Source organism: Eulemur rufifrons, chromosome 23, assembly GCF_041146395.1.
Source record: "Eulemur rufifrons isolate Redbay chromosome 23, OSU_ERuf_1, whole genome shotgun sequence".
Taxonomy (NCBI): domain Eukaryota; kingdom Metazoa; phylum Chordata; class Mammalia; order Primates; family Lemuridae; genus Eulemur; species Eulemur rufifrons.
The window spans coordinates 27,940,420-27,959,617 of record NC_091005.1 but is presented as its reverse complement, the minus strand read 5'-3'; positions in this window follow the sequence as shown (position 1 = coordinate 27,959,617).

Sequence of the window (19,198 nt, the reverse complement as noted above, 5' to 3'; positions counted from 1 at the left end):
TACAACTGAGATCCAGAGAGATTAAAAAATTCACCCCATGTCTTACAGCCAGCAAACGAAGTAGCCAAGGTTTACACCCAAAGCTGACTCTTTTTCAAATTTTTTATGAAATGTTGATTTTACAAAAGGGTTTGTTGTTGTTGTTTTGGTTTGGTTTTGGTCTAGTGTGAATTGGGAACCTGTTTTGGGCTCAATCTCAGCTTAGGAGACTGGTTTGCTGTCCCCGCCATTCCCTGCCCTGGATCACAGGAGGGGTGATCCTTGCAGGCTGCCTCCCTGGCTCCCATGGCACTTGGCTTCCAGCTGGGTTCAGTCAATGGGAGACCCTGGTGGGAAGAGAGAAGGCAGCAGAGATAAAAGAAGCCAGTGTATTTCTCCTTCTTTCTTTCTGCCTTAGGAATTGCCCCAGTCAGGGGTGGCTTCTCCTCCCTAGTTCCAGATCCCACCTGGCAGACTGTAACAGTTCTAGCTTCTACCTTGGACTCCAGCCATCCACCTGCTCCCTTTGCTCCCTTTGACCCTCCAACCTAGAGGCAGCAGTGGCATTGCAGTTTCTAATCTCTCATTGTCCCACTGTCCTCTGTTTGACTTCTCTCCCTTCTACCACCTGGGTAACCAATCCCCTATATTAAATTCCTTCCTTTACAGTACTTAGACTGGAATCTGCTTTCCTGGCCTGACCCTGACTAATACACAGATGGACACACATGAACCATTTGAGAAGAACACAAGAGCAGTCACAATTAAAATGGTATGGACCAGTTCACATTTGGCAAAGCAGGACTTTACCAAGTACGAGTGCAGACAGGCAAAAAACTCTACCTGTGTAAGCGCATGTGAAAAATCTTTCAGTGTATTTTAGCAAGCAGCATTTGCCAGTCCCTTGCAGGGTAAGAATGGTGACAGAGCCCCTGTGGACTCCACTCTCTACTCATTGCTCCTTTAATTGCCTACAAATGGTAGCAAGACTCGGCACAAACCTGGTGATTACTATTAGGCAAATGTAGTTCAGACTCTAAATCTGAACCCACGAGTCCATATCTGATTTCTGGCCTCTCACTCTTGCTTTACCTTCTCCTGTGTCGGGTCCTGGTTGGTCTGGCAAGTGGCCTGGACAAGGAGAATTTGGGAGGCATCACTGGGAGGCAGATGTTTCACCTGGAACTACTGCAGAGACGTACTACCATAGCCACGCTTTTCCCTGAGCACCTCTGCGAAAATGGCTTCTTCCTTCCTCCTCAAGGAAGTCCCTGCAGACATCCGTGTCTGAATCTGGCATAAATGAGTTACGGTAGCAAATATTAACTAGAGTATTAAATACAACTTGGTTTCTAAATTGCCCATATTGCTGTGAAAATCTCAATCCAGGCCATCCGTAGTGGGCATATTAGAGTTCAGCAGAGACACAGAACCAGCAGGAGATATAGACATAGACAAAGATATAGATATGAATATGTATTATATTTATTTAATATAAAGAATTGGCTTACGTGGTTATGGAGACTGGTAAGTCCGAAGTCTGCGAAGCTGATGTCCCAGTCCTAACGCCAGAAGCTACGCTAGAACCAGGAAGAGCTGACGTCCCAGTCTGCAGGCTGTCAGGCAGCAGAACTTTCTCTCGCTTGGCAGAGGGTCAGCCGTTTGTTCTAGTCGGGCCTTTCACTGATGAGACGAGGCCCACCCACATTACGGGGGGCCTGCTTCACTCAGTCTGCAGATTTAAACGCCAATCTCATCCAAAAATGGCCTCCCAGAAACACTCAGAATAATGTTTGATCAGATATCTGGGCATCTTGTGGCCCAGTCGACACAGAAAATTAACCATTGCAGTGGGTAAGAGGTTTTACAAAACATAAAGGTTAAAACCACAAGGATTATTCCACTTCTATGAGGCCCCTAGTGCAGTCGAATTCACAGAGACAGAAAGTGGAGTGGTGGATGCCAGGGTTTGGGGGAGGAAGGATGGGCAGTTAGTATTTGCTGGGTACAGTGTTTCCATTGGGAACAGTAAAAACCTTCTGGAGATGGACAGCGGGAATGGTTGCCCAGCCACGTGAATGTACGTTTGCCACTGAACGATACACATCAAAATGGTTAAAATGGTAAACTTTGTGCTATGTGCATTTTACCAAAATAAAATTATTTTTAAAAAACAAACAAAAAATTAACAAAAATACTATTTAGGCAATGGAGTTATTAGTTGTTTTAAAATGAATTAACAAATATTTTTATAATGTTTTAATTAAAAAAAAACAAGGATTGTTTCAGTTATCTGTTGTTTGCCTAACAAACCACACCAAAACCTAGTAGCATAAAGCAGCAACCAGTTGTCACTATCACTATTCGGCTCTCGTTTGGCATCTCTCACCCAGGCACAGCCGCCTAAGCTGACTTCTCTCCCACGCCTGGCACATGGCGGGCAGCGAGGCCGGCAGGCTGGGCCTTCTCTGCGTCTCCAAGTGGTCTGTCCCCAGGGCGAGTTCGGACTTCTTCACCTGGTGGTCGGACCCCAAGAGTAAGGGCTACGTATGAGACAGTAAAAGTGCAGGCTGCCAGCCCGCTTAAATCTGGGCCTGGACCTGTCATCATGTCACTTCTATTCTAGTCTAGTGGCACCAGCCCACCTTCAAGGGGCAGGAAACTAACCCCCACCTCTCAGAGGGGAAAGTGGGAAGAATCTGTGGCCGCCTTAATCCTCCTTGAGGCACCTGAACAATGACAGCAAGCACAGAACGCAAGAGTGTTCTTCCTGGACTAGTCATCATCTCCTGGCTGAGCAAACCCTTGCTTGAACAGGGTTTCAAAGTAGACACCGCACACAAACAGCCCGTTTGCAAAGGTTCAGTTTATGGAACATCTGTTCAATGCTAGAACCCTGCAGAAATTCATCTCAACTTTCCAGGATGACTCAGAAGCTGTGGCACCCTGGAAAGGCCTGGGGTCGCCCCCAGGAGCATCCATTATCATTTCACTGGTCCTGCACCCAGGGCTGGTTGACAGGATGCCAAAGAGATAAACCGCTTTTACTGTAATTCGCACTCTGAAAAAAAAAAAAAAAAGGATTTACTAAGCAAATTAAGAGGGTGAAGAAAGTTGCTGGGGGTGACATTTAGCCCACTCAAGGCACCAAACTTTTCAAGCACTTTAGAAGCCCGATTTACATACAATTACAGGAATGCTTCATTTTTCCACCCCTGTCAGAGGAGGAGTGGCTTCATAGAAGTGAATTTTTCGATAATGGCTGCTTTTCCCCTAGAGGCACCGAGCCATTTTCACCAGGCTGGACAGAAGTCTTTGCCAAATGTGTGGTAAGCAGCCTTGGGCCTCCAAGGGAGCACCCAGCAAAATGCTCCACCCTTCTCGTGAGCCCAAAGGCGCATCATTCACGTCCCTAAAACAAAGGCTCTGGAGTCACTTGAACACCAAGTAGCTGTCTTCACGCACTCAAAATACATTGACTGCCCTGCTTCCTCCTGCCTGCTGCTGCTGCTGTTCTAACTTCAGGGGCAAGGAGTTGCGGGCAAGGAGTTGGGACAGCCCACTCCTAGGTAAGTGCCATTGTTTTCATCGTTCTCTTCTGTTTCATTTTTTTTTTCATTTCTAATCCCCTGGCCCACGCCTCACCTCCCCTCTTCTCCCCTGGTCACACGGTTGCTCTTTATTCTTTCATGCACACGTCCTAGCAAAATGCGGTGTGTTTTCTGTGTCTGTGTTCTGCATTAATATAAATGGTGTTGTGCTATGGAAATCTTTGTTCCCTACTTTCTCCCTACACTTCACGTCTTTCAGATGGACCTGTCCTGCTTCCAAAGGCTGCTTTGCATTTCGTATATGTCCACAGCATTTTCCCTTGGGATGGCTTTAGGAACAGACAACCGGGTCACCTCCCGCTCCGCATCTCAGCAACTAGGCTGCCATGAGCATCCTTGCATACCTAGAAGATTCCTCTGGGGGTGGGCCCAGGGCTGAGATGGCAAGATTCCAGGGTCTACACATCCCAGTTGCACACATGCAACCGGCTTACTCTCCAGGTGGCGGCGTCAGTCCATGTGCCACCAGCAGGCCATGAGCGGGGCTGTACTGAGCCCACATCATCACTGACACTTGGTATTATTCCACTTTTGTGGCTTTTTGATCAATCTGATGTGTATAAAACGGCACCTACTTGTTTTACTTTCTGTCTCGCTGATGGTGAGGAGGTTGGGCCTCTCTCCGTAGGCCTGGTAGGCAGCCTGGAATTGACGAGTCATTTTTCCTCCCAGTCTGTCACCTGCAGTCGGTTGTCTGCAATGTTCTTTAGCAAACCAAATGCTTAACGTAGTAAACACGCTCCTTCCCACGTTTTGTAGCCCTTTTCTCTCCCCTGCTAATCTCACCTTTTAACCCCTCTCCGTATATTTTTTTCCCAATCTGCCCCCTACACCTCCTGACCCCACCTCCCAGCACAGTTCCCACACCTGGGTCTTATTCAGCCTTGCTTTCTGTCCGGCATGTCCTTTTCCCAGGCAAACTCCTACCAAGCCCTAAAGCCAAATTCAAGTCTTCCCTAAAACCCCAATGGAAACTTGTCTTTCACTCCCAGTTTGCCTGGCACCGTGCTTGCCTTTCTATTTACTTCACTTCATTCCGTCCTCTCCTCAAATTAGTCATTGTGATCCTCACCTCCCCCTCGAAGACGAAAACCCACCTGAAGGTGGAGTTTGAGCTCTACCTACCTTTCCATTCCTGGGGGAAGCAGCACAGGGGCAGGCAGGTAATGAGTAATCAGTAGGTGCCTATCAAACAAATGAAATCAATTTAAGAAAAAAGTTTACAGCCTGGAAGGTGAGCCATCTCTGGCCAGCATTCACGCAGTCTGTAGAAACAGGCTGACACTAAAGACAACTTCAATGTCAAGCCCGGCGAGAATCGTTTTGAAACAAGCAACGGCACAGAAGGGGTTCATTCAGCAAAGCCAAGGCTCCAGACCGACCCGGTCTCTATGGGACAGATCTCCTCGATGTGAGTGGAGAAAATGGGGAACAGGGAATATCCCAAATCTTTCCTCCGGGGGTAAAGATGTCTGATCATTCCATTCTGCCGTGGTGCACCTGTTGTGTTCCGGTTTTCTCTCACTGCATGGCAAACCACCACGGAATAGCTCTTAAGAGCAACGACAACGACTTCTTACTCTCTTTCATACACTTGGGGTTTGATTGGGCTCAGCTGGGAAGTTCTTACACGCGAGGTGGGCGGGTGGGTACATGGTGCAGTCAGACTGCGGCAGGAGCGGGAATCACCTTGCAAGCCTGCCCAGGTTCAAGGACAGGGGAAATAGACTCTATATCTTGATGTAAAATGGCAAAATTTGGAAAGAGCATGTGGGACCTCAAATATTACTAAGGCCATTTTTGGAAAATACCACCTGCCCACGCTTTGCGTCTTCCTAAGCCAAAACCCAGGCCAAAGGTTTGACAACACTCATCTCTGAGAGCCTCAGGCACCTGCTCTGTGCAGCGAGCAGGCTGGGTCAGGCCAGTGGTTTTCAAATTTATTTATGGTAACTTTTGTCTAAGAAAATCTTTTTCTGAAACTTAACATATAAAGCAGGTAACAAGGAAGCTGTTATCTTGAAATAAAGACAACACGAAGCCCTGTCCACCTGGCCTCCCCTTTCTACCCTAACGTCTAAGCTCCCTTCTGGCTGGCGCCTTCGCTGCTCCAACAATTGCTTACCCTCAAGTTAGAGCCCAGGGCCAGGTCCTGGGATCCTCCCTGGCTCTCCAACTTCTGCCTGAAGATCCAGAAACCCTCCTTCTGTCTCCGCTCCCATTACCCAGCCTGGAGCTGATTGATCCGACCTAACAGAGACAGATTGGCAAAGTCACCCTCACAGTAGGTGCGTGAGAGTAATGGTACCCAGGGGGGACAGGTGAGCAAAAAGGGAACAAACCCAGGCAATTTTCAGACATCTCCACTGTCCATTACTTTGTTCACTTAAATAAACAAATAACCCCCAGGCAATCGGCAGCCAGAACCTCGGCAGCTGCAGGAATGATTTCCTTTCATTAGACACAAAGACTAATCGATGCCCCTTAATCGCGTCGCCACACGCCCAAACAGCACAAGCAAATCCCCAGCCAGCCTCTACTTCTGGGCATCTACTCGACACAGAGTGGAGGAGAAATGCCCATTTCTACCCGGCTAAAGGGCTGAACGGCAATAACCGAGAGAGGAGACGGGTCCCACCCGACACGGCGGGGCTTCCTGCTGGTAGAGGTAGCAGATGCAGCCTCGTGTGCCTGAGATGCGGGCAACAGCGAAGTGCGAAAGGGCTGCTGGGAGCTGGGTGCGGTCAGCGTCTCCCACGCCGGCGGGCCAGCTGCCCAGGGCCAGCAGGGTGGCTCGTGAAGAAGCACCAGGTCCACCCAGAAGCAGCCCCCACACCAACCTCTACGGTCCACTCTGACCCTTGAACGTGTCCAGGGACTGCTGCTAGCAGGACTCTGGGCACATCCTTCCTTTTCCCAGTGAATGGATCACTTTGGGACAGGGACCACGCTGACCCCCGGGCCAGATCACCGGGGAGTGACCTATCCTAAGTGGCCAGAAACCACCTTCTCTCTCACTGGCTGTGCTCCCAGCTCCAACATCCTTCCCCACGGAACCATCCTGAAGTTAGTTTTAGGGGTCACACATTCCCAGACCTACTGGAGCCTTGCCTTACGGGCACGGCTGCCAGGTGTGGTCATGAGCTCAGCGAGCACCTCAGTGGCAGAGTCAGCGTCCGTTCCAGTGACGTCCCAGGAAAAAGCCCCACAGGCAACGCTGTCTCATCTGCCGCGGCAAGATTCAGTAAATCTCAAATTCCTGTCTTTTTCTTTGTACCGTCATGCTTTTGGCCCTCCTCCACATTTTATGTAATATTTTTCATAGAATCAAATCACTTTGTAGGAAAAAAGAGATCATATTTATTTTAAAGAAAACTTTTTATCACTGCCCAAACTGGAAATCCAATATCGCATGCCATAAATAGACTATGACTATAAAAAGTAAGCACAATGGGAGTTCATGGTGGATTAAACACAGACATTTTCCTCTGCTCATTCCTGAAATCCTCATAAAATGACAGTTAAGGAATAAAAAAGAAAAAGGCATAAACCCACAGGACCAGAAAGAACCAAAGAGGAGCAGAGAGCAAATGACAGATGTCAACAAAATTTGGGGGGAGGGGGCTCGTGAGAAAATGGATTAAGATTAATTGACATCTAGGCCTGGGGAAAGGGAGCACAGAATTGAGCTGTTCTGAACAACGGTTTGCTGAAAGTCTCCAGCCAGCTAAGAGTTCAGGTAGGGCTGAAACCAGGAGGATTGATGGACAGTCCGAATTAGAAACTGACAGAACCCTAGATTTCCTCTCCCTCATCCCCGGCCAGGGACCACTCCTTCCCATTCCCAGAAAAAGCTGATATAATAAAATCAGTCCTTCCATCATCAAAGGAATTTTATGACACATATTGTCAAAGTTGAAAATGCAACTAACCATAGTAATAAATCATCAGTGTTTTCCTACCTGGGGATCACACTGTCCTTAGGCAATGGGACGTTGGCCTGCGTGCACTAAAATGGTAAGGCCCAAAGGGACACTGGTGGCCACTGCAGCTTCTGGTAAACTTAGATAAGAAAAAATATTACATCCATGGAATAGAGCATAAAACTGTAAAAAGAAACACTCAGAGAACAATAAAAAGATAAAAAAAAGATGAAGGAGAGTAGATCAAGGATAAGAAAATGAACGGGTTGTTTCAGGTTTGCCATCTGAATAGTAGATATTCTGGAGACACTGAAATAGAAGAAAGAGAGGAGAGGAAATGATTAAAGAAATAATACAAGAAAATTTCCCAGAAACTAAAGACTTTGCTGTTCTGCTCGAAAGGGCTCACTGAGTACCTAACAGAACAAATGAACAACCAACCACACCAAGGGATATCAGCATGAAATTTCAGAACAGCATGAACAGAGAGAAAAGCCCAAAATCATCCAGAGAGAAAACAACAATCAAAATAAAACAACAACATCAAAAATCTAGGTCTCATATGTAAGAAATTGGGAACGAATCAATGAACTTTTCCTTAGCAACTCTGAAAGCCAGTGGAATAGTGGCTTTAAAATTTGGAGAGAAAACTACCTCAACTCTTGAATTTTATATACAGCCAAACTATCAATTCCACATAATGGAGTAACAGACACTTTTTTAAAAGGTATGTAAGGTGTCGAAACTTTGCTTCCAAAATACCCTTTCTCAGTAATATATCACAGGATGTGCTCCACCAGAACAAAGGAGTAAATCAAGAAAGATGAAGACATGAGACCCTGGGTGCAGGAGCTGTGGCACAGGGCAGCAGCAGAGGGAAGTCCCTGATGGCAGCCGTGCAGTGGGCAGAGGTGGCCTCACGATCAGATGGGGCCGTAGGATGCACAGATCCAGGAGAGATGCCCCCAGGAAAAATGGAGCTGAGGGGTTAACTGATGGGGGTGGCCAGGTGTAAAATTGGATTGAAGGCCTTTGTACAGAGCTCATGGAGGGTGTGGGAAGAGTCACCCCCATGGTCAAAGAAAGCCAAGCAAAAGGAATCAGGGGCAGGAACGAATGACATCCCGAGACACTACTCAGCTAAGCTGGGAGTAGTCTTTACCCACTCATCATAATGAATCACGACATCTGGATTCAATCACAAAAAAAATACAACAAAACTATGGTGGGGAGCTGGAGGGAGGGGAGATATATGTGAGGAAGACATAACAATTCATTTATATTTGGAAATTAATAATATCTACCTGTTGCATGAAGAAAATCAGGCAGTAGTGCCATAGGCACACAGATGGAAAAAACCAGAAGAAACGGCTCTAAGAATGGACAGTGGTTGCTGAGGGAATTGGCATTCTGGGGTCGGGCGGGCCGAGCCCAGGGGCTGCTGTTCAGCATGAGTCTCGCACTGTCCAGCCGGGCATTAAACAACGGTTATGTATTATTTTGATGCAGTATTTTAAAGGAATTAAAAATAAATACGATGAACGCAAAACAATCTGATTGAATTTTCACTGGATATTGTTGCCTGTTCAAAGCTTTGAGCCTGAGACATAATTTCTACTTAAAAAGGAGATTAGAGGTGGGGCAGGTGGCTCATGCTTGTAATCCCAGCACCTTGGGAGGCCGAGGCAGGAGGATCGCTTGAGGCAGGAATTCAAGACCAGCCTGGGCAATATAGTGAGACCCCCATCTCCACAAAAAACAGAAAAATTAGCTGGGCATGGTGGCGTGCACCTGTAGTCCCAGCTACTGGGGAGGCTGAGGCAGGAGGATTGCTTGAGCCCAGGAGTTTGAGGTTGCAGTGAGCTATGATGATGCCACGGCACTCCAGATTGGGCAACAGAATGAGAAATCTTAGGGCACAAACTGTCTGCTGATGGTTTCCCTGAAGAATGGAGGGATCTTTGGGGAGGTTCCTGCAGTAAACAATCCAACCACCTGGCCGAGCAGGACAGCCTCGGAAAAGCAGTCAGCCTAAGGAAGACAGGGGAATAGACGGTCCCGTTACTGTGGACAGCCAGGAGTGGCTGGCTCCTCGGGTCCCAGGGCGAGTGTGGGGGCATGTGGGTTGGGATCTTAAAGACAATGAATGAGGAATCATTGACCAGTGTTAATGAATGCCACCTCTGTATTTATCTCTACTCACGGTACCTTGGTCTACATTTTGGTATAAAATGAGTATTAAACAGCGTTACTATCAGGGAAAGCTAATTACACTCTGATAATGATTAGACCTCAAAACTTGAGGACCTGAACCTTGGTGACCTTTGTCTTCGTTCAGCGATTCAGAAACAGCAGGGGACAGAGGCCCAGCCTCAGGGGCAGCACAGAGGAGAGGAGGAGCTGTATGAACAAGGCCAGTCCTCACCTCGGCTGGGCTGCAAAAGATGTTTTGGGCACTTTTTTTTTTTTTCCATTTCAGGTTTCCAGTGTCCTGGGAACTGAAGGCGTTTTAGCTTCATTTTACATAGACATACAGTTTTAAATCTGCTAAAAGATTTTGAATAATACACAATGGAAGGCAACGGCCACACACACATTTGCTCCTTGCACTTAATATGTTCTAGGATGTTTCCCCTCAATTTACCTGGCTCAGCCCTGATGGGAGAAACGGGGACACCAGGCCACCAGGGTGCCAGCGAACCACCTGATTTGGGGTCTGTGTCCGCGTCTACACGGCTTCCTGAGAGCTGCGAGCCCCAGCGCTCGTGCACTTGCTGTTGAAGATTCCTCCGTCCTGGAAGGAGCGTGCTGAATGATATTCTTTTCTCTCACACATAAAGTTTGTCTTCTGATGAAAACAGAACTAAACTGGGTTATTTATGCTCAGAATCAATCTGTGAGCGAAAATCTTCAGCCCGTACCTGTTGAGGCAAACCTCGCTCCTCCCGCACTCCTGGGAGCAGCCTCCAGGCCTGGGCCATCCTTCCTCTCACTTGCCCGTATTTCAGGCATCTGGATAAAGGCACGAGTCTGGGGGATTTGGAGACCAACTCAAAAAATCGGGAAGGCAGGAGCCTTCTTGAAAAGAGCTGCAGAGTTAGCTTCACAACCACCATCCTGGGCTTGCAAATGGCTTTTTCTCAAAGAAACAGCAAGACCAGGCCCTCAGGCTGTGGTGCAGTGCCCAGCTGCCACTTCCATCAGACTCCAGCCTTAGCGGCTGATGGGAGATGTTTTCAAAGCCAAACCCACTCACAAAGGTCTGGGCGTGGGGCCGTCTGCAGCAGCTCTCTGGGGCCATCAGCTATTGCCTTGGCAAAGCGAAACAATAGCAACAAACCCGCAAAGCAAGCAAACCAAAGGAAAACCCTCACTTTATTTAATTTTTTAAATCCTTGATTTAAAAACAAAGTCAGGTTTAGTTTCAAAGCTAGTCTCGGGGACAGAAGCGAAGTTTTGGGCAGCCTTCCTGCCCCTCCCCTGAAAGCCCCAGCAGGGCGGTGGCGGCCCCCTCACCTCCCCCAGCCCCACCCCTCCCTGCCCATTCCACCCAGAACAAGACAGGAGATTTGTTACCGCTGATGTGTGGCCCGTCCTTATGAAGGGGGCTTTTCATTAACAAAGTAGCGGGTGGTGTCATCTTCCCCTGAGTCGGAATCATTCACTATTAGCACAATGTGTTATTATTGTATTTTTAATTGAAATGTAAATTCTGGGAACACTCTGACCCAATTTACTCCCAGGGAAAAAAGGGCAAAATTCTCATTTTCAAGGCTCTAGAAATGCAAGTTAATGTTATTAATGATTAAGCTCTTTTTCCTTCCCCCCTGCTGCGGGGTGGGGGCCCGGAATGGGGACCTTCTTATCCAGGCACAATAGTAATGTTACCCCATCCTCGGAGCACATTTGATCTCGAGGTAGATGACTGGGTGGGAAGCTCGCGTATTCCCCCCGTTCCTGGGGTTCACACCTGGGCCGGGAGACGGCCTGAGTATGTAGATGCGGTTTCAGGTTTTAAATGACTATGATGATTGACGTGTGATTAAACGATTGATTTGGAGAGGAGATTATTGTCCCGTCTGTTTCAAAGAAACTCTCTTTGTAAAAACAGAACCGAATGGAGACAGGATGATTCAGAGGTTGATTCAGACTTTGCCCACAAACATTGTACACTCACGCCCCTTTGGCTGATGTTTCTAGAACTTACACTAGAATTCAAAGGGCAGTGGGTATTTGCAGCCCTGACCCTCGTTGCGCAGAGAGAAGAGAGCACTCACTCCACCTCCACAGACAAATATTTACTGAGCACTTACTAAGCGCCAGGCACGAGGAGAGGGCTAAATAAGCAAAGATGAATATTTTATAAGCACCTCTCCCTTCCTATACGATGCAAAAGTGCAAAAAGTTCATCTGGCCCGGAAACCTACTATGTCGCTCACCAGTGCCATTAATGCCAGTATCTACTATGTGACACAGAAATGAATGGTCACAGCCTCTGCCCAGAGTTAGTGCAAGAGACAGACGACAAGTCCAGCCCAATGAGACAGTGTCATAGACCATGGTCTTTGCACTCCCCCCACCCCACAAGGAGCATTTGGCAGTGTCTGGAAATGGCACAACCGGGGAGAGTTGCTGCTGGCATCCAGCAGGTAGAGGCCAGGGACACTGCTAAACTGCTTTCTTACAAGGCACAGAACAGTCTCAGAACAGCAAAGAACGATGCGCCCCAAATGCTGACAGTGCTGAGGTGCAGAAACCCTGTTATAGACAGAGAATGTCTGCAGAATTCATTATGGAGGCAGAAGTAGGGGAAAAGGGGTGGGCCACAGCTAATGGTGTGGGCAGACCTTGCAGAAGAGGGGGGCTTGGAGCACAGCAATGTCACACCCTCCATGGAACCCATGATGTCACTCCTGGGTCACCGAGAAATAAAGCCAGAAGAACGAGGTCTCTAGAAGCCACCGGCCTTCTCTCACTTGTCAATTTAGATATGTGAAGTCCCCTGATAGGAATCCCCTAATCTAATCCATCATTTTGTAGACGGGAAGGTTAAGGCCTTGTTAAGGGAACAGACTGTACGGTCACCTAGCAACCTTTTGGTTAATGACGGAGGGTAAAGTCCCCCATTAGAGAGGAGCAGACCCCCTCCCTTTCCCCAAAGGTGAGGGACAGTGCTGTACCATGCTGCCCAATGGGGTCACACTCATCAGGCAGAAGGGACCAACTCCAGCGGCCCTCTCAATCCAGACTTGCCTCTCAGCCGAAGCCCAGGCTGCGGGGAAGAGGAGAGCCGATTCGCTCAAGCTTTTCAAGTCACTCTTAAGTTATTTGTGGCCTCCTCTGAGCAAAATGAAAATAAATGCAAGTTAGGAGACAAATGGTTGGTGAACCCCAGTAGCAGACGGGGACTCTGGGACTTCAGGGCTTCAGGCAGGCGCCATGCTCAGCCCAGCAAAAGCGAGCAGACCGTTACTGCCTGTTATTGGACCATCCCCAGGTCAGACCTTTGGGGGGGCTGTGGTTTTCTTTTTAAAGAAACTTGGCGTTTCACTCCATCTGCTTACAGCCCACAGGCCGAGTGCTCGGGCAGGAGTGTGGTGGGGCTGGAGGAGCCGAGACTCACACGGGGTGGGGGATGGGGCCATGGAAGAGTCAGCCCCTCCATGGTTTCCATCCTCTCCGAGCCTGCGACCCTGCCTCGGTGTGTCCACCGACCAGCAGTCAGGGCTCGGGTGCCAACGCGTCTGCCTGGTGTGGGGACGGCCTGTGACAAGGCTGTTCCTGTGAACTCGGGGCGGACATCACAGGGTCCCTTCCAGGCCTGCATTCCCCATCAGCTGTCTCCTTCCGTATATCACATCCCTGGTGGCAGCAATGACAAAATGACCCCCAGAGTCCAGGGCAGAGACAGAGAGGCAGAGCCCTGGGTGAGGAGTGGTCAGAGAGGACTCTCAGTTCCTTCAAAAGTCTCTGAAAAGGACGGGCAGGGTTCCCTGGGCCCTGCCCCTAGGGACATTCTCTGGGATATAGAAAAGCCGGGAGGAGCTTTCAGGCCCTTTGGGAGAGGGACGTTCTCGGGAGTCCAGACCATCTACCCACGCACATCCCAGGCACGTCACTGAGGGGCCCTTACGCGCCTCCAACCCAACACCGCCTAGTCCGAATTCTTCGTGTCTCTCCCAAGCCTATGGCCCTTTCCAAATAACTGTCCCAGAGAGTGACATCACGGCCTACTCTGCCACCAAACCAGAAATGGAGAAGTCATCGTAGAGTCCTCCACCTCCCTCATCCACTCGTCGCTGGCAGCCAACCCGCCCTCTTTAGCATCTGTGCTCCTTCCTGTGTCCCCGTAAGATCTCCACCCACTGCGGGTGCCTTAGCTCGGGCTCCTCGCCATTCGCCCTATCAGTGCCCTGACTTATCTCCCCACTTCCAGCCTGGGTGTCTTCCAGTAAACCCCTCCCAGAAGGAGCTTTCTAGAAGGCAAAGCAGAACATAAAAGTGGCCGGTGTTTATTTAGCATTTACTATGTGCCTGGCTCTGGCACTCAGTCATCTCCCCTATCTCCTTTCGTCCTTGCAGCTACCCTGTGAGATGGTTATTACTTGACAGATAAGGACTTGGAAGCTTAGGGAGGTGACAGACACATAAGGTGACACAGCTCTTAAGTGAGAGTTGAGTCCTGGACCTCTACGCTCGAGGCCACACTCGCAGCTATAAGCTCTGTGCTTCCTCAGCTATCCATTCCAGCTTAAAATTCCTCCCTGGAGCCCCAGTGCCTTCCCGGATGGAAGTCCAACTTGCCCAACCTGCCAGTCTCATTTCCTAGTACCCCTCGCCCTCCACCTTCACCCAACCCTCCACCATGTCTCACTGCCATGCACCGAGGAATCTAAACCACTGAAAGTAACCAACCAAGCTTCCAAAGAAACAGGTCATCCTTGAAAGCAACCCCCCTCCAACTTCCTATCGCCACCTGCTCTTCAAGATTTCATGCAAACACTTCTTCCTCCAGGAAGTCTTCTCTGCCTGCACCAGGTTAAACGTGCTGCCTTGGTGCCACCACGGCCCCCCAGGTCTCTGTCCCAGGAATTACACTCGACTGCAGTCGTCTTTATGCATTTGCCTAAACTAGACTGTGAGTTTCCTGGGAGCAGGAGCCACGTCTTTCTTTTCTTTGTCCCAGCACAGTGTCAGCATACGGTAGGTGCTTGCTAAATAGTTGTTGGGCAGATACATGAAACAGGTGTTTAAAGCATTGAGCATTAGAATGTGGGTTACATTGAAGGCCCAGACGCTCAGCTGCAGAGAGAGAGAAAAAAGCAAAAAGGAGGTTGCGGGGTGGGGAGACGAAGGTAGAAATATACATGGTGGAATAAGTGGACTGAATATTCGTGTCTGCCCAAAATTCATAAGTTGTGATCCTGCACCCCAAGGCGATGGTAAGAGGAGGTAAGACTTTGAATAGGATTAGTGCCCTTATAAAAAAGACCCCAGAGAGCTTCCCTCTGCCACGTGAGGACACAGAGGAGGCTTCATCCGTGAGAGGAATTGGGCCCTCACAGGACACTGAACCTACTGGCGCCGTGACCTTGGACTTTCCAACCTCTGGAACTGTGAGAAATCGATTTCTGTTGTTAAGCCACCCAGGACGCGGTACTTGGCTATAGCCTAAACAGACTAAAATGGCATTTCTCCAATTTTACTATAATAGTGGAGACATTCACCTGGAATCAGGCCTTGGGGACTGTATACTCTAGGGGCTGCAAAGAGACAGTGAAACCCCCGGGACAAAGGACACTGGAACTGCCATAATTCTAAGCCTGGCATCTTCATCACATTCTATCCAGGGCATGTGGCCATCCCACACAGCATTCAGTAGAGGATATGAGTTTTATTGTAATCATGCCGTAGGGAGTCACTCAGAACGTGCAGTCTTTTGCTATCCCAGCTCTGCCATGGATTAGCTGTGTGACCTCAGGAATGTTCCTTAACCTCTCTGTACCTCGAGATCCTTGTTACCAAATCAAGATAATACAACTATCAACCTTTTGCGTTTCTGTGACTATCAAATCAAATAAAACCTCTCAAACAAAGATTCGCAAAATAGTAGCTAATATTATGGTGATACACAGAATATCCTTGCAGGTAGTGACAGATTTAGAGAATGATTTTTTGTCTAAGCATTTCAGAGCACCCTTCTGATTAGCAGAACCCTCCCTAGAAACTACAAAATCAGGGTGGGAAGTCACGGAATTATAAGTGCGAGAAGCTGCGTCGGCTGACGAATCCACAAACCAGGAATGAAACCCCATCACCCGGTAGTCGGCATGTGGTGTCTTGCGTCCCTGCTGTGCAGGCTCGGGAGTCACCGAGACCGGCCCTCTGGGGCGGGAAGCAGCCAACACTAAGTAACTCGGGATTAAAAGACTATCGATAGTTTGTGACAGGAGCTTCCTGAGAAACGCATCCTGGTCAAACAGCAGCAATCATTAAATATATGAGGATCAGTCAATGTAATCTGTTCTTTTCATATGGATTGATTGGCTTAGCAAAGTAACCCAGCCAGGAGACGGCTGACAGTTCTGCATCCTTTTCAGACAAGCTGGGGAGGGGCGGGGCAGGCAGACTTGCACAGGGAACCGGCCCGGCCCCGCGCCGTGCGCAGTCTCCACCTGTGTCTTGCTTGCAGCAATATTGACGTTCAGGGGGCCACAGCCTGGGAGCGGGGGTCAAAGGCACAGGCAAGGAGGCTAATGCACAAGCGGTTCCTCCCTGAGTCCCAACAAGCCCGAAAGCAATTCCCCCTCTGTCTCCTTCCACTCCCCACCAAGACCAACTTGCTGAAATCACAGATTGCAAGCGGGAAGAGGCCACTGAGCCCGGAAAGCCTGTGGTCCTGAAAAGCCCCCTCCACCCAGCTGTACAGAAAAGGGAACGAGAAGTCAGTGTTAGCTAGAAACAGACAGCGGGGGGCTGGCAGGCCAAAGAAAGGTTCCTCCATCTGGAACATTTCCGCCAAAGACGAAGGGTGATGCAGCTTAAGGCTTGGTGGGGTGGACAGAGAGAGGTCAGAGGGCTCCCACGTAAGACTCCACCCCTCCTACCAACCACCTCCCATCACTGCCACCTGGAGCAAGGTACAGAACTTTACTCCTTGGGGTACAACCTACCTATGGCTTCTATACTACCCAGATTTCTCAGGGCTGGAGAGAACGTGATAAAACACACGACTTTTGTGCTCTGAGCCACGTCCCCTGGCCCACCCGATTTCAGCACTGGGGTGGCAGACAGTTCCACACCCAGTGCCGGTGGCATCTCTTCCTACTCAAGGCAACCTCACCAGTGGGGTGGGAGCCTGCAGACAATCCCAGGCTCATCCCGCAGGAGGGACTCAGACAATCTTCAGTGCTATAGAGGCCGGGTACCCATGGCAGTCATCAACTCAATTTTTTTTTTTTTTTGGCTTTCCCTTCTTCCCTTTTACATTCTCCCTTCCCCCTCACTTCTGCTTCCTGGGGTCACCTCTCAAATAAAATACCTGTACCCTTGTCTTAGGTTCTGCTTTTGGTGGGACCCAAACTAAGCTGCGTGGCAGCCAAAGGACCAGGAGCCCTTCCAGGGCCGCGCACTTCAGAGCCAGTGGACGCCGGGCTCGCCGCAGACCAAGCCAGGGTGCTGCTGTGCCGCCGAGATGCCGCGCACAGCCGTCTCTGGAGATCGCTCACTGGCACAAGCACGGCTCTGGGCGTAGGACATTCCCATGTGAGCCTCATGACCGTGCCAGGGGGCAGGACAGGAAACCGTCCTTGTTTCCCGAGTGGCAAAACGGGACGCATTCTCACAAGTTCTGTGAAATAGGTTTGATTGAATCTTTAATGAAGTTATCCAACTAATATAGTCTAGCTTGGCATTTTTGCATTCTTTTATATCAAGAAATCCCTGCAGTAACCCAGCTTTGGAGCGTGTGGAAGTGACACCTTTTGTTTCATCTTTTTCCAGCCCAGCCTTTCTGAAAGCATGGCATACTGGAGGCGATTCAGGGACACATCACTTCACAACCTTGAATCGCACAGTGAGAAAATATTCCTTTTTCCATTTTATTCTAATCCAGCAAAGATAAGCAGAAAGGCTCAATTTAGTGCTGATGTGTCTTTAACTCCTCCCCAAAAGTTGGCCATCTCTCCATTTAACAAAGAGAGCGTGGGCCTCAGGTGGGCAACAGTATCTAGCTAGAATTTATGATTTCTTTATTGTCATGGAGGTAATTTTCAGGTTTGCTTACTTTTATAGCCAAGGAGGGTCAAATTCCATTTATGGAAGTGATATAAGCTTTCTCTGTTGAATAAATTTATTAAAGCAAAAACACAGAGTCATTTAAAAATATTTTGTCACTGATCATGGTAAAATTTATGATTGCTGATTGAGAACGCCTGCAGTCTGGGAAACACTGTTGTAAGCCCCACTCTGCTGATGATATCGTTCTCTGCTGTCACAGTTAGTGTGTTTGTTTATTTGTTTGAGACAGAGTGTCCCTCTGTTGCCCAGCCTAGTTCACAGCAATCTCAAACTCCTGGGCTCCAGCGATCCTCCTGCCTCAGCCTCCCGAGTCGCTGGGACTACAGGCATGCGCCACCATGCCCGGCTAATTTCTCAATTTTTTGTAGACACAGTGCCTTGCTCTTGCTCAGGCTGGTCTTGAACTCCTGGCCTCAAGTGATCCTCCAGCCTCGGCCTCCCAAAGTGCTAGGGTTATAGGCAAGAACCACCACGCCCCTCCCATAGTCAGCTCTCTTATTTGATGATTCGAATAGAAAACTTTCCACCGAAAGAAGTGTTGAATCTGGAAAAGGATTCCAGAACTGGCTGTGACCTTGACAAGGTCACAACAGTTTCTCCATCTTTAAAACGGGTGTAGGATGGATAAGACGATCTCTAGTCACCCTGTAGCTCCGATGTTCTCAACAGCTGTGATGTCCTTGCTGCCCAAGTGTGGATGATTCTCAAGTCCTGCTCCTCAGCCCTGACTTCTCCAACGAGCTCAGAGCCTCAAGCACGTCACGTCCCAGACTAACGTCACCCTCTCCCCTTGGTCTCTCCATGTCTCCTTGGCCTTCTCAACACCCATTCTCCACTGCCGTTCTCTCCGCTCCAGTCCTGGCCTTCACCCCCTCTCCTGGACTGAACCGACAGCTTCCTGCCTGGTCTCCCTGCTTCCCTACTTGGCTTCCCAGATACGAGCTTCACAAATCACCCGGCAGCTGGATCTAAAAGCAAAATCTAGCCATGCTGGGATGATATAATATACAAGCCTCTTACCACAGCCTGCAAGATCTTCTACCATCTGGCCTCCGCTGGAGTCTCCTCTGTTAATATCTATGACATCTCACCCTGAGCCCGGTTCTTCTCACTGGCCAATTCCTCCCCATCCCCAAAGAGTCACCTCGGGCATCACCTCTTCCATGAAGCTTTTCTCGTCAGCTTACCCAGTGCCAGGCCTCTGGAGCTCTTGTGCCATGTGGCTTTTGATTGTGTCACATGGTCTCATAGATGAGTGTCCGTCTTCCCCGCCACACTGCCAGCTCTTTGTGTGCTCAGCGTCCAGCACAGGGACTGGCATAGAGTAAGTGTTCAATAAATACGATAAATGCATGAGTGACTTAATTCCTGATTTAGCTCATAACT